This window comes from Oreochromis aureus, linkage group 23, assembly GCF_013358895.1.
Source record: "Oreochromis aureus strain Israel breed Guangdong linkage group 23, ZZ_aureus, whole genome shotgun sequence".
In the NCBI taxonomy this organism is placed as follows: domain Eukaryota; kingdom Metazoa; phylum Chordata; class Actinopteri; order Cichliformes; family Cichlidae; genus Oreochromis; species Oreochromis aureus.
The window spans coordinates 13191924-13203396 of NC_052963.1; positions in this window are offsets into that span (position 1 = coordinate 13191924).

An 11473-nucleotide genomic window follows, 5' to 3' on the forward strand; every position below is an offset into this window, starting at 1 on the left:
CGGCAACCTTTGGGCTCTTTTTGCCGCTTGTGCAGGACGTAAAGTTTCTGACTCGTGCTTTTGTTGAATTGCTTGTATGCCTTTAAGTAGCAAAAAACGAGGCGAAGGTAAAAAGGGCAAAACATTTATTCTCCATACAAAGAGAAAAGTACAAAACAAATGCCTCTAGTGGGAGCTCCGTTTACATTCCCTTTATGTTACAACGAAAAGAACATTAAACGGCGACGGTCAGAAAACTGTTGCTCCACGTCCTGCTTACTTGCCTAACCTGTCTTCCCCCCCCACATGCGGGCAAAATACACACCCCCTTTACGAAATCTATCAACACTTTACAACAACACAAAAGACTAACAAAGCAGGATTAATTTATGGAGCACAGCATATTACATTATAACATAAAATAATGAAGATTATAACTAGAAACTCAAAGATCATAACAAATACTTAAATATGGCCTGACGTAATTGAGTAAAATATTGGCCTGAATTGTCTAAGCTCCAACATCCTGGCCCCTAATTGTTCTTGTGAGCCACAAAACAGTTACTCTTATACATATATATATTGTTCAGAACAACAAATCAAACTTCCAGATAAAGAACAGACAAATATACAAAGTACTTGAACTGCCCATATGGCACATTTATGTCCTTATTCCAACAGAAACTTCGCTCTGCCTTGTTACAGCAGGAACTCTTCTTAAGCTGGAACATATCTTCGTGGATGCGTGTATGTGTGTGTGTGTTGGGGAGATTAGGGAATGGAGTCAGAGGTTCAAGCACATGACTCACCGTAGGAGACCAGCCTTTACCGCTGTCTCTTGAGTGATATGTAGAAGGGGCGCTACATATCACGCTCTAGCAGCACACAAAGCTTCGTCACAGGTCGCAGGAGAATGTTTTTGCTGGTTTTCACCTTGGCCTGACGAACCCGACCTTTGGCATCCTCAAACGTCTGAATCACTCGACCCATTACCCATGAATTTCTTGGAGCGGAATCATCCACGATGAGGACAATATCACCTTGACTGATATTTTTTTGTGGCTGGGCCCACTTTTGTCTCTCTTGCAAGTCTGGCAGATACTCCTTAATCCACCGTCTCCAAAACAAATCTGCCAAGTACTGGACTCGACGCCATCTACGCCTCGAGTACATGTTGCTCCTGCTGAATACTCCGGGAGGTAGCGGAGTTTTGGCTTTCATCAAAAGCAAATGGTTTGGCGTCAAGGCCTCCAGGTCATTCGGATCGGTAGAGACTCTTGAGATAGGGCGGCTATTGATAATCGCCTCTACCTCACACAGCAGCGTGTGCAGACCCTCCTCATCAAGGATCTGCTGCTCCACAACAGAGCTGAGCACTTTGCGTATTGACCGTATCTGCCATTCCCAAACTCCTCCAAAATGCGAGGCAGCTGGTGTGTTGAATATCCATGTGATGCCTTTAACCCTTGTATGGTGTTCGGGTCTGTGAGACCCATGCCATTTAGAGGCCGTTGCCCCTTTAGGCAGTATATACCATCAAAACCTGCAAAATATGGTATAAGGATATGTACACTTGATTAGAACTGATTTTATTTTTTTTTATAACATTTTATTTACAAAAAACGAGAAGCACATTAATTCATAAATGTGATCAAACAAAGGTAAAAGGAAAAAATTAACCATGTTTGCTGTTCACATGGCTCGTAATTGGGATAAAGTAAACATCTGTTGAGTAATTTAACATAAAATTGTTTGATAGTGTTAGTTGGAAAGCCAAAACTCTAGTGGGTCCACCAGACCCATGAACACTGGCTGAGTAACAAAAATACGAACACCATACAAGGGTTAAGCTTCTTCTCAGGATAAGGCCAGAATGAGAGGTGAAACTGTCAAATTTTAAGCCAAAGCCTGGCCTGTTTTCCTCCCAATTCTGTTAATCTATCATTTTGCCGCTGTACTCATGTTCTCAGGTTGAGAAGAGTCCACCTGTATTAACACACTAAAACATTTAATTAATATCATTTTCATTACTATTCTTAAGACATCCATTCGCTTCATCTACTTAGATTTTAACTCTTCTCTCACTCTCTGGGTCCCCACTTAACACATCAGCCAGTTTCCTTTTATGGGCATGCAAACATGTTCACTTCCTGCCAGACACTTCCTGCCAGACACACACACACACAGCCACACACACTCATATTTTGATCTGTTTCTCTCTTTTCTCTCTTTTTCTGTTTCTACAGCCTAATCGAACTCTTTTTTTTTACAGTCTATAAACCCTCTGTAACTCTGCTAAATGTTGATATATAAAAAAATGCTCTCAGTACACGCATACACACACTTAAATATACTAAGCTCTTTGGATTTGCAAGGATTCACATCAAAATCTTCAGCGTGCTTAGCAGAGCTCTTTCATATGTCAGGACAATTAACAGGTTTTTTTTGTTTTTGTTTTTTTCCACACATATCACCATTCTTTAGCTCAGTTTTGCAGCATCATTCACACACTACTTTCATCAGCATTTTACACACTTCCCTGGACTTCGTCGTCTCACACACACACACACACACACACACACACACACACACACACACACACACACACACACACACACACACACACTTTTCTCTCAACACAATGTGCACCTTTAATCATTCATCCAAATAACAATTTTACACTTCATTTATACATTCACAGATTTATATATATAACAAAAGACTGCCACTGACTGCCAAGATAAATTATTTCCATTTTTACAACTTCACTTCATCTTCCTCTAGTACTAGTCATCCTATCATTTCGACTAATTTAAAAGCCTCTAAGCCCAGGTTCGCCCACCTTGCTGGTCAATTCACCCTTCTCTGTCCGGGACAAAGGGGCCAGATTTCTAAGTCCTATGTTAATTTATAAGCGCTCCCCGCAGGTTGACCAATCACTCCACTTAACTAGCGTCCAGTATTGAACTGCCGCTTGAAGTTTTACTTAAAGTTTTACCGGTCAATCCACGTTGAAGTGGTCACGCCTGAAGCCCCCGCTTCTTCACTCAAATAGCGCACTAAAGTGGTCCCTGACCACTAACCATTAACCAAGGTCCCAAGTCTTGGCAGTGTGGTCAACTGAAATACCCTGACGGCGCAGGACCTTGCCCCGCGTCCGGAGCTAAGGAGGAGATTCTCACCTCTGAACTTGTGTGCACTCATAGGGGTCCCACCCCCATCCTAGATTAATTTAAATAACTTTTAAAACATCACTGGGGACTCTAACACCCAGTTTGCTGATGTCCAGGCCCAGCCTTCTGACCAAAAGGGAGTCCAACCCTGAAACCAATGTCCAATTACCTACTCTCTGATCTCTTTTCACTTGGCTGAAAAGATTACACTCAACACATCAACTTTAAACTTCACTTTATCATTATCAACAATACGTTTCCATCAAATATTCCCAGACTTTACTTTACTTTACTTCACTCAAAATTGCCATGGACATGTCACCCGAAATCTACTTAACAGATTTTATAATTTACTTGAATTTCACCACTACTGAGCCAATTTGACGGTGACGATCATCAACTCAGCGGACAAATAATTTAGAATTCATCCAATATGCACAAATTTGCTTTTTCTTTGAACAGGCTTGTGCCTACCTTTAAATCTTTTAGACCGGTCTGTTGTCCGCCTCATATTAGATCGTACCTTAAGCTCCGAATTAGTCCCCTCAGCCGCAAAAGAATCTGGGTCACTGGCACCAAGTATTAAATTCAGTTCTTTGTATTCTTTACGGCCAAGAAAGACACGGCTCAAAGTGGTCTAACTTAAAAAATGATCTTTAAATTTACATATTCCGGAATATGGAGACGAGCAGGCTCACAGACACGCCAGCTGAGGTCTCAAGCAAAAACAGGAAGCCTGGTTATTTATATAGACGTCACACACACTTTAAGTTTCGATCAAACACTCTACTTAGTTTCACTTTCTGCTCCTGTGCTCTGCAAAAGCATGCAGTTTCCTGTCAGTACTTTTGGCACAGACTCTACTCAGAGACGGCCCTTTTAGACTATATTAAAAACAAGTAACAATAAGCACTAACAATATATTTATTTTATGACACATTTGTGACAAACATGCCAGAGATTCTCACATTCTTCTGACAGTATCCATTGGTTAACTTTCAGATCTGTAAAGTTCAGCTATCTAAGTTATCTATGTTTTCATTTTTAGTTTCCATTTGTATTTAGATAGGCTGATGCACGGCCGATTCTCTGATGTGTATCTGTTTCTACCTGTGCTGATGCTAGCATGACTAAAGCTGATCAAGCAACAGTAAATATGTGAAGCAAGGCAGAAGGATGTACTGATAAAATGAAGAGAATCATAAGAATATAACAGCACGAGCACTGCAAATGCAACAAAAACATGTTGACATCAAATGGTATGTTATTTGAAATCTATATGAAACAATGACACGTCTATGTTTTCCAATTTTTTATATTTATTTATTTTTTCCACAGTTGTCTAAATCAGTCTGTCTGTGGACTGGTACAGCTGAAAAGCCGAAGCAGCCAGTTCCTCTTCTTCATCTTCTTTGGTTTTTTCTCTGGCACAGTCTTAGTTTCAGTTTCCACTTCAGCCAGCTTGGTAGTAAACATTTAGTGTCTGTCTTCTGTTTGTTGGAAATAGTCATGTAGAGACACTGTAGTCTGTGGCAGAGAGTCCTGTTTTTCTTCCTTGTCCTGTTCTCCAGTGTCTTTTTCCACCAGAAGCTCAGATTTTCCATTTGCAGTGGTGGAATTTTGTTTATTTCGCTCCTGCGTGATGTTAATGTAGGACGCTTTGACTTCTTTCAGCTCTCGGTCAAGAGTCTCTACTTTCATGTCATGAAGGGCCTTGTTGGAGCAGAGCTGGGATTTAAGCTCACTGATTTCCTTTGGAGGCAACTATAAAATGTATATCTTGGCCTCAATGAGACTGTACTGGAACTGTTTGTATGTCATTTCTCCAGGCCTATAGGGGGCGCAGGTTTGCACAGTTTGCTATGTTGAGCCAATTAGTTACTAGAAGAAGTGTGATAGGAAGTGTTTGCTCATGGGTAGTGATGGCCAAATGAAGCTTTCTGAAACATTGAAGCTTGTATTGAAAAACGGTTCATTACTCGAAGCTTTTCAACACAGTCCTCTCTGGTGACATCTGGTGGCCAAAAATATGAAGAGCAGCTTGAATCCACAAAATAAAACCAACTGCTTCATAATGATTGCTCACTATACAGAGTGGAACTCTGTCTGATATTAGGCTGCTGTTGTGTTGCTTTGAACGCGTATTTTTTGGTGTTAAAAAAATGTAGTTTATTTGTTTAATAAATAATTTTGACCAGTAAACTTTCCTGGTCTTTCTTTGCTTGTGACTTCTTGATGTTGGTAAATACAATAATTGAAAAATACCACGTTACATATAACATACATATAATAATGCACATTATGGAGTATGCTTCTGGTGTGAGGTCCTGCCTCCATGTACTTATGCAGTTAATCGCAGGAGGGGTATATTTATAAATAATATTATATTAGGAAATTTTCCTATACATATATTTTTGACCTGGGGCAGAATTGATTGTGAAATGGAAAGGGAAATGCTTATGAACTTGCAAATTAAAAACATGATGCATTTAAGGTAACCCTTTTTCATTTTTATTTAAGAAGAGAATTAGTTCCACTGTGCGATGGCCGAACCTGTTCCTTTTAGTGGAGATAATTTCTCCTGCCTTAAGGAAAATCCCTTCACATGGCACAGAAGAGGCTGGAGTGCAGAAAAACTGGTAGAGATGCAGTTATACAGTCTACCTGGGCTCCACAAACTATCAGCTAAAGAGAATAAATAAATTAAATTGCTGCACATTTTGTAGACTAACATTTTAAGATTATTTTTTAAAATAAAATATATCTTTTTATAACATTAAATGTTATGAGTCAAATGGAAGTTTTACTAAAGTTATTTAATGATATTTATATTATGAAAAGCACATTTTTGACATTTTAAGTTTGTCCCGTTTTCAGATAAAATAAACACGCACAAAACAAAAGCAAACACCCAGAACACAAAGCTGGAAAACCCACCGACCAAAATCAACTCAAAATACTCCCACACAACAGAACCAAATCTCTCAGTAGAATGATCAGTGGTTCGCTATCTGTCACCATCAAAACACTCCACAAATCCCGTGAATGATTCACTTCCTTCCATTTGAATCAGGTACCGAAGCAGTTACGTGCGTAATGAAGCTTCGGACGTCACTGGTCACGTGACTTTTGCCAAACAAAGCAAGCCTCGACACAGTGCTTCTGAACCAGTGTGTTGTTTTTTTCGACACACGCTCCGGAGCGTCAGCTTCAAGCGAGCCATCACTTCTCATGGGTGAAGTAAGACATGGTGTGTTTCTTCCGATCCAAAGCCATCCACTCCGTTAAATCCCTTTGAGTGGCAATATGAGTAAGTTTCTTAATTGTGTTTACCTTTAAGACAGGGTATATGACATTATTGAAGTGATTTGGAAACGTTTGATGTGTTTTATATATCCACATAAGTCCAACCCAAGCTAATGTTTATGTGACATTTCTGTATTCTGTATCATTTCAGTTTCACACTTTTTTGCATTAAACCCTGTCCAAATACAACACGTGCCTGTTCCTTGGAGGAAGTGATGCAAGAGAGAGTTTAGCTGGCTGTGAATCTCAATATAAGAGAACACTTCCTCTGGCCCCCCCCACACACACACACACAAAACATATTAATGATTGTACATTAACATAAAACTGTTGTCGGAACCATACTGAATTTCACCAGAGAAACACACACACACATATGAAGAGAGAAAGAGTATGTATGCAAACGGCTACCAAACAGCCATCATAATTCGTCATACAATGAGAACAGGACAAATCAACAACTGACACTGACTAATTAATATTAAAATCTGTAACATAATGTATTGTTTGGAGTTTAGTCTGTTACTGTTACTATTTTTACCATTTCTTTTTGGAGCAACTGTAACCCACATAATTTCCTTGGGGATTAATAAAGTATCCTGATTCTGATTGTTTCAGGATGACCTGTCATTATCCAATGACACATCTGCTTACCTGTATCTTTTGCTCGTTTCTCCTCCTCTTCTTTTCTATTTTTTCTAAACTGAGCACCTGATCCAGTATGAACACAAATCCCCCAACTCGAGGATCACCACAACATAACCTAACAGACCTACACCTTAGTTCACAGATTAACTTTATGTATTTCTGGGATTTCACACAACCCAGGATTCAGATCATAAATACATAATGGGCTTGGATTTACATCATTATGAATGAAATGTGCTCTATTTGGAAGCAGCCGGCCCCCTCCCCTTTCGACAGGTTGTGTGTGAGACTTTAAATCATCAAACTGTAAATTATAAATTTTAAATTGTTATTGATCCCTTCACCCCTAGTCCTAAAGTGTATATTTATTTTCTTACTCTTCTTATATTTATTGTTTGTTTACTTGCACTGCTGTAACTGGAGCCTCGTCGTCTCGTCTCTCTATATACTGGACTGTCTGTAGCGGAGATGACAATAAAGTTTACTTTGACTTCAGCATCAAGCAGGCGCACCGAGGGCTCTCGCGCTCACTTTTCGTGTACAGAACTTCGAAAAAACATCGGTGCAAATTATAAGTCTGTATCATAATGTCTGGTGTTTTCGTGTTTGTTGTTTTGTTTTTATTTTTGGTTATTAGATGCTGCTCCAGCCAGCCAGAGAATCCCCCGCCGCCCCGCCCTCTCCTCCCTGTGCTGCAAGCAGCAGGCGCACCTCGCAAACGGAGGGCGCCCTTACTCCCAGCAAATGCGCGATAGAAAACCGATCGCTGCCTATGCCATTCCCAATATGCGCTGGCTGATGTCGGGGCAGCATGAGTACAAGCAAATTTTCTTTCTTTCTTTTTTTTGCCGATGCCCACGATGCCGCCCCGGGCAACCGCCCGTGTCGCCCGTACCAAAAACCGCTACTGGACAGAGCAGCAACACAGACGACTCGACTAACGTACTTGCCACCTGCTGGCATAATGAGACACAGCAAGAAAAAAACCTGGAAACTAAACTTCATTTTCACCCTTGACTATTGTATGACACGCACACATCAACGAAAACTAAACACATTTTTGCTATAAATTCAGTTAATTTTAGTGAGTTTTGTGAACACTCATTACAGTTTTAGTTAGTTTTCCTTTTTTCACAAAGTCTCGTTTTTATTTTTATTTCCGTTAACGAAAATGTTTTTTCACTTCTAGTTTTCGTTATTTCGTTAGTTTTCGTTAACGATAATAACCTTGGTTCCTATTTGCTCTTGTTGAGTCCTGCATTGGACCTCAAATTCAGCCTCCTTCAGACCTACAGAGTCAGTGTGTGAAACCTCTGTGGTTTGGTTAGAAGAATCCACACACTGCTCTGTGGTAGGGTCACTGACGTCTACATGCAGGACACGGATCATGTCATCCAGTATGACAACTGTTTGGTTGTCCTTTGTTTGAACCTCTGTTTCGCTGTTATCAGGCTTTTTATTATTAGCCTCCTCCAGCTGCTCTATGAGCTCTTTAATTGTTTCTTCATGCTGTGTTTTGTCGGCAATCATCTGTCCATGAAGTTTGTTCATCTTAGACTGGTAATAAGAAGCCCTCTTATTAGCAGCTACCAGTTTCTAGTAAAGCTCGTTATGGTGGTTTTGGGAGGCTTGCAGTTGATGTCTGAGAGCAGCAATCTCGCAACATGGATCATACTGGACTCTGCCCTGAAGGGGTCTAAATCTGGGATTGGGCTGATGTTGCCAAGTCCCTCCCTTTGGTCCAGGGTTTTGTCCACTGGCGTTATTCACGTTTGCCTCTGTCTCCATATTCACGTCCTCCTTTGCTTCAGAAATAGGGAGGGATTCAGGGTTTTCCCTTTCAGAAGTTCCTTCAGGGTTTTCTGGCATTTCTGCATTTAGCAGGTTGGTTCGATCAGCCACGTTGTTTTGGGCTTCTAGAAGAGCACGAGCACACACCCAAGAAATTGGTCTTCTGGGTTCTTCAGCTACTCTTTTCCGTTTTTAGCTCCTGTTCTCTTCATTCTAATTCCGTAGTTTTCATTCAACTTCTGTTGTTTTCACTCTAATTCCAGTGTTTTCATTCAAATTCCGTTCTTGTCATTCTAACTCAGTTCTTTTCATTCTAATTCCGTTATTTTCATTCAAATTCGGTTCTCTTCATTCTAATTCTGTGGTTTTCATTCAAATTTCATTTTCATTTTAACTCAGTTCTTTTCACTCTAATTCTGTTTTCATTCAAAATCCGTTGTTTTCATTCAAATTCCGTTCTTGTTATTTTAATTCTGTTGTTTTCATTCAAATTGTGTTGTTTTCATTCAAATTCCGTTGTTTTCAGTCTCGTCCAGCTTTTTTTATTCAAATTCCATTGTTTTCAGTCTAATCCAGTTCTTTTCATTCAAAATCTGTTGTTTTCATTCTAATTCCGTTCTTGTTATTCTAATTCTGTTGTTTTCATTCAAATTGTGTTGTTGTCATTCAAATTGTGTTGTTTTCATTCAAAATCCGTTGTTTTCATTCAAATTCCGTTCTTGTTATTCTAATTCTGTTGTTTTCATTCAAATTGTGTTGTTTTCATTCAAATTCCGTTGTTTTCAGTCTCGTCCAGCTTTTTTTATTCAAATTCCATTGTTTTCAGTCTAATCCAGTTCTTTTCATTCAAAATCTGTTGTTTTCATTCTAATTCCGGTGTTGTCATTCCAATTCCGTTCTTGTCATTCTAATTCTTTTGTTTTCATTCAGATTCATTTGTTTTCATTCAAATTCTGTTCTCGTCATTCTAAATCTCTTGATTTCATTCTAATTCCGTCATTTAGCTCAAATTCCATTCTTTTCATTCTAATTCCGTTGTTTTCATTCTAATTCCGTTCTTGTCATTCTGATTCTGTTGTTGTCATTGTAACTCAGTTCTTTTCATTTAAAATCCATTTTCATTCTAATTCTGTTGTTTTCATTCCAATCCAGTTCTTGTGATTCTGTTTTCATTCAAATTCTATTCTCTTCATTTTAATTCTGTTGATTTCATTCTACTTCCGGTGTTTTCATTCCAGTCCAGTTCTTTTCATTCTAATTCTGTTGTTTTCATTCAAATTCTGTTCTCTTCATTCTAATTCTGTTGGTTTCATTCAAATTCTGTTGTGTTCATTCTAGTCCAGTTCTTTTCATTTAAATTCTATTGTTTCCACTCTAATTGTGTTCTTTTCATTCCAATTCCGTTGTTTTCATTTCAATTCCATTCTTGTTATTCTAATTCTGTTGTTTTCATTCTAATTCCGTTGTTTTCATTCCAATCCAGTTCTTATCATTTTAATTCCATTGTTTTTATTGAAATTCTGTTGTTTTCATTCTAACTCAGTTCTCTTCATTCAAACTCTGTTGTTTTCATTGTAACTCAGTTCTTTTCATTCAAATTCTATTGTTTTTATTCTAATTTCGTTGTTTTCATTCAATATCTGTTTTTTTCGTTCAAATTCTGTTCTTGTCATTCTAATTCTTTTATTTTAATTCAAAATCCGTTGTTTTCATTCTAATTCCGGTCTTTTCATTCAAATTCTGTTCTTTTCATTTAAATTCTGTCGTTGTCATTCTAATTCTGTTGTTTTCAGTCAAATTCCGTTGTTTTCATTCAGATTCAGTTGTTCTCATTCAAATTGTCTTTTTCATTCAAATTCTGTTTTTTCATTCAAGTTCCGTTGTTTTCATTTTAACGCAGTTCTTTTCATTCTAATTCTATTTTTTCACTCTCATTCTGTTCTTTTCATTCAAATTCTATTGTTTTCATTCTAGTGCCGTTATTTTCATCCTAATTCTGTTGTTTTCATTCAAAAGTCCTTTGTTTTTATTCTAACTTAGTTCTTTTCATTCAAAATCCGTTTTCATTCAGATTCCGCTGTTTTCATTCCAATCCAGTTCTTTTTTCATTCTAATTCCGTTGATTTCATTCTAATTCCGTTGTGTTCATTCAAAATCTGTCTTTGTCATTCTAATTCTGTTGTTTTCATTCAAATTCTGTTGTTTTCATTCAGATTCAGTTGTTCTCATTCAAATGGTCTTTTTCATTCAAATTCTGTTTTTTTCATTCTAACTTTTTTTGTTTTCATTCAAAATCTGTTGTATTCATTCAAGTTCCGTTGTTTTCATTTTAACGCAGTTCTTTTCATTCAAAATCCAGTTTTTTCATTCAAATTACTTTCTTGTCATCCTAATTCTGTTGTTTTCATTCAAAAATTCTTTGTTTTTATTCTAACTTAGTTCTTTTCATTCAAAATCCGTTTTCCTTCAAATTCCGTTGTTTTCATTCCAATCCAGTTCTTTTTTCATTCTAATTCTGTTGTTTTCATTCTAATTTTGTTGTTTTCAGTCAAATTTCGTTGTTTTCATTCAGACTC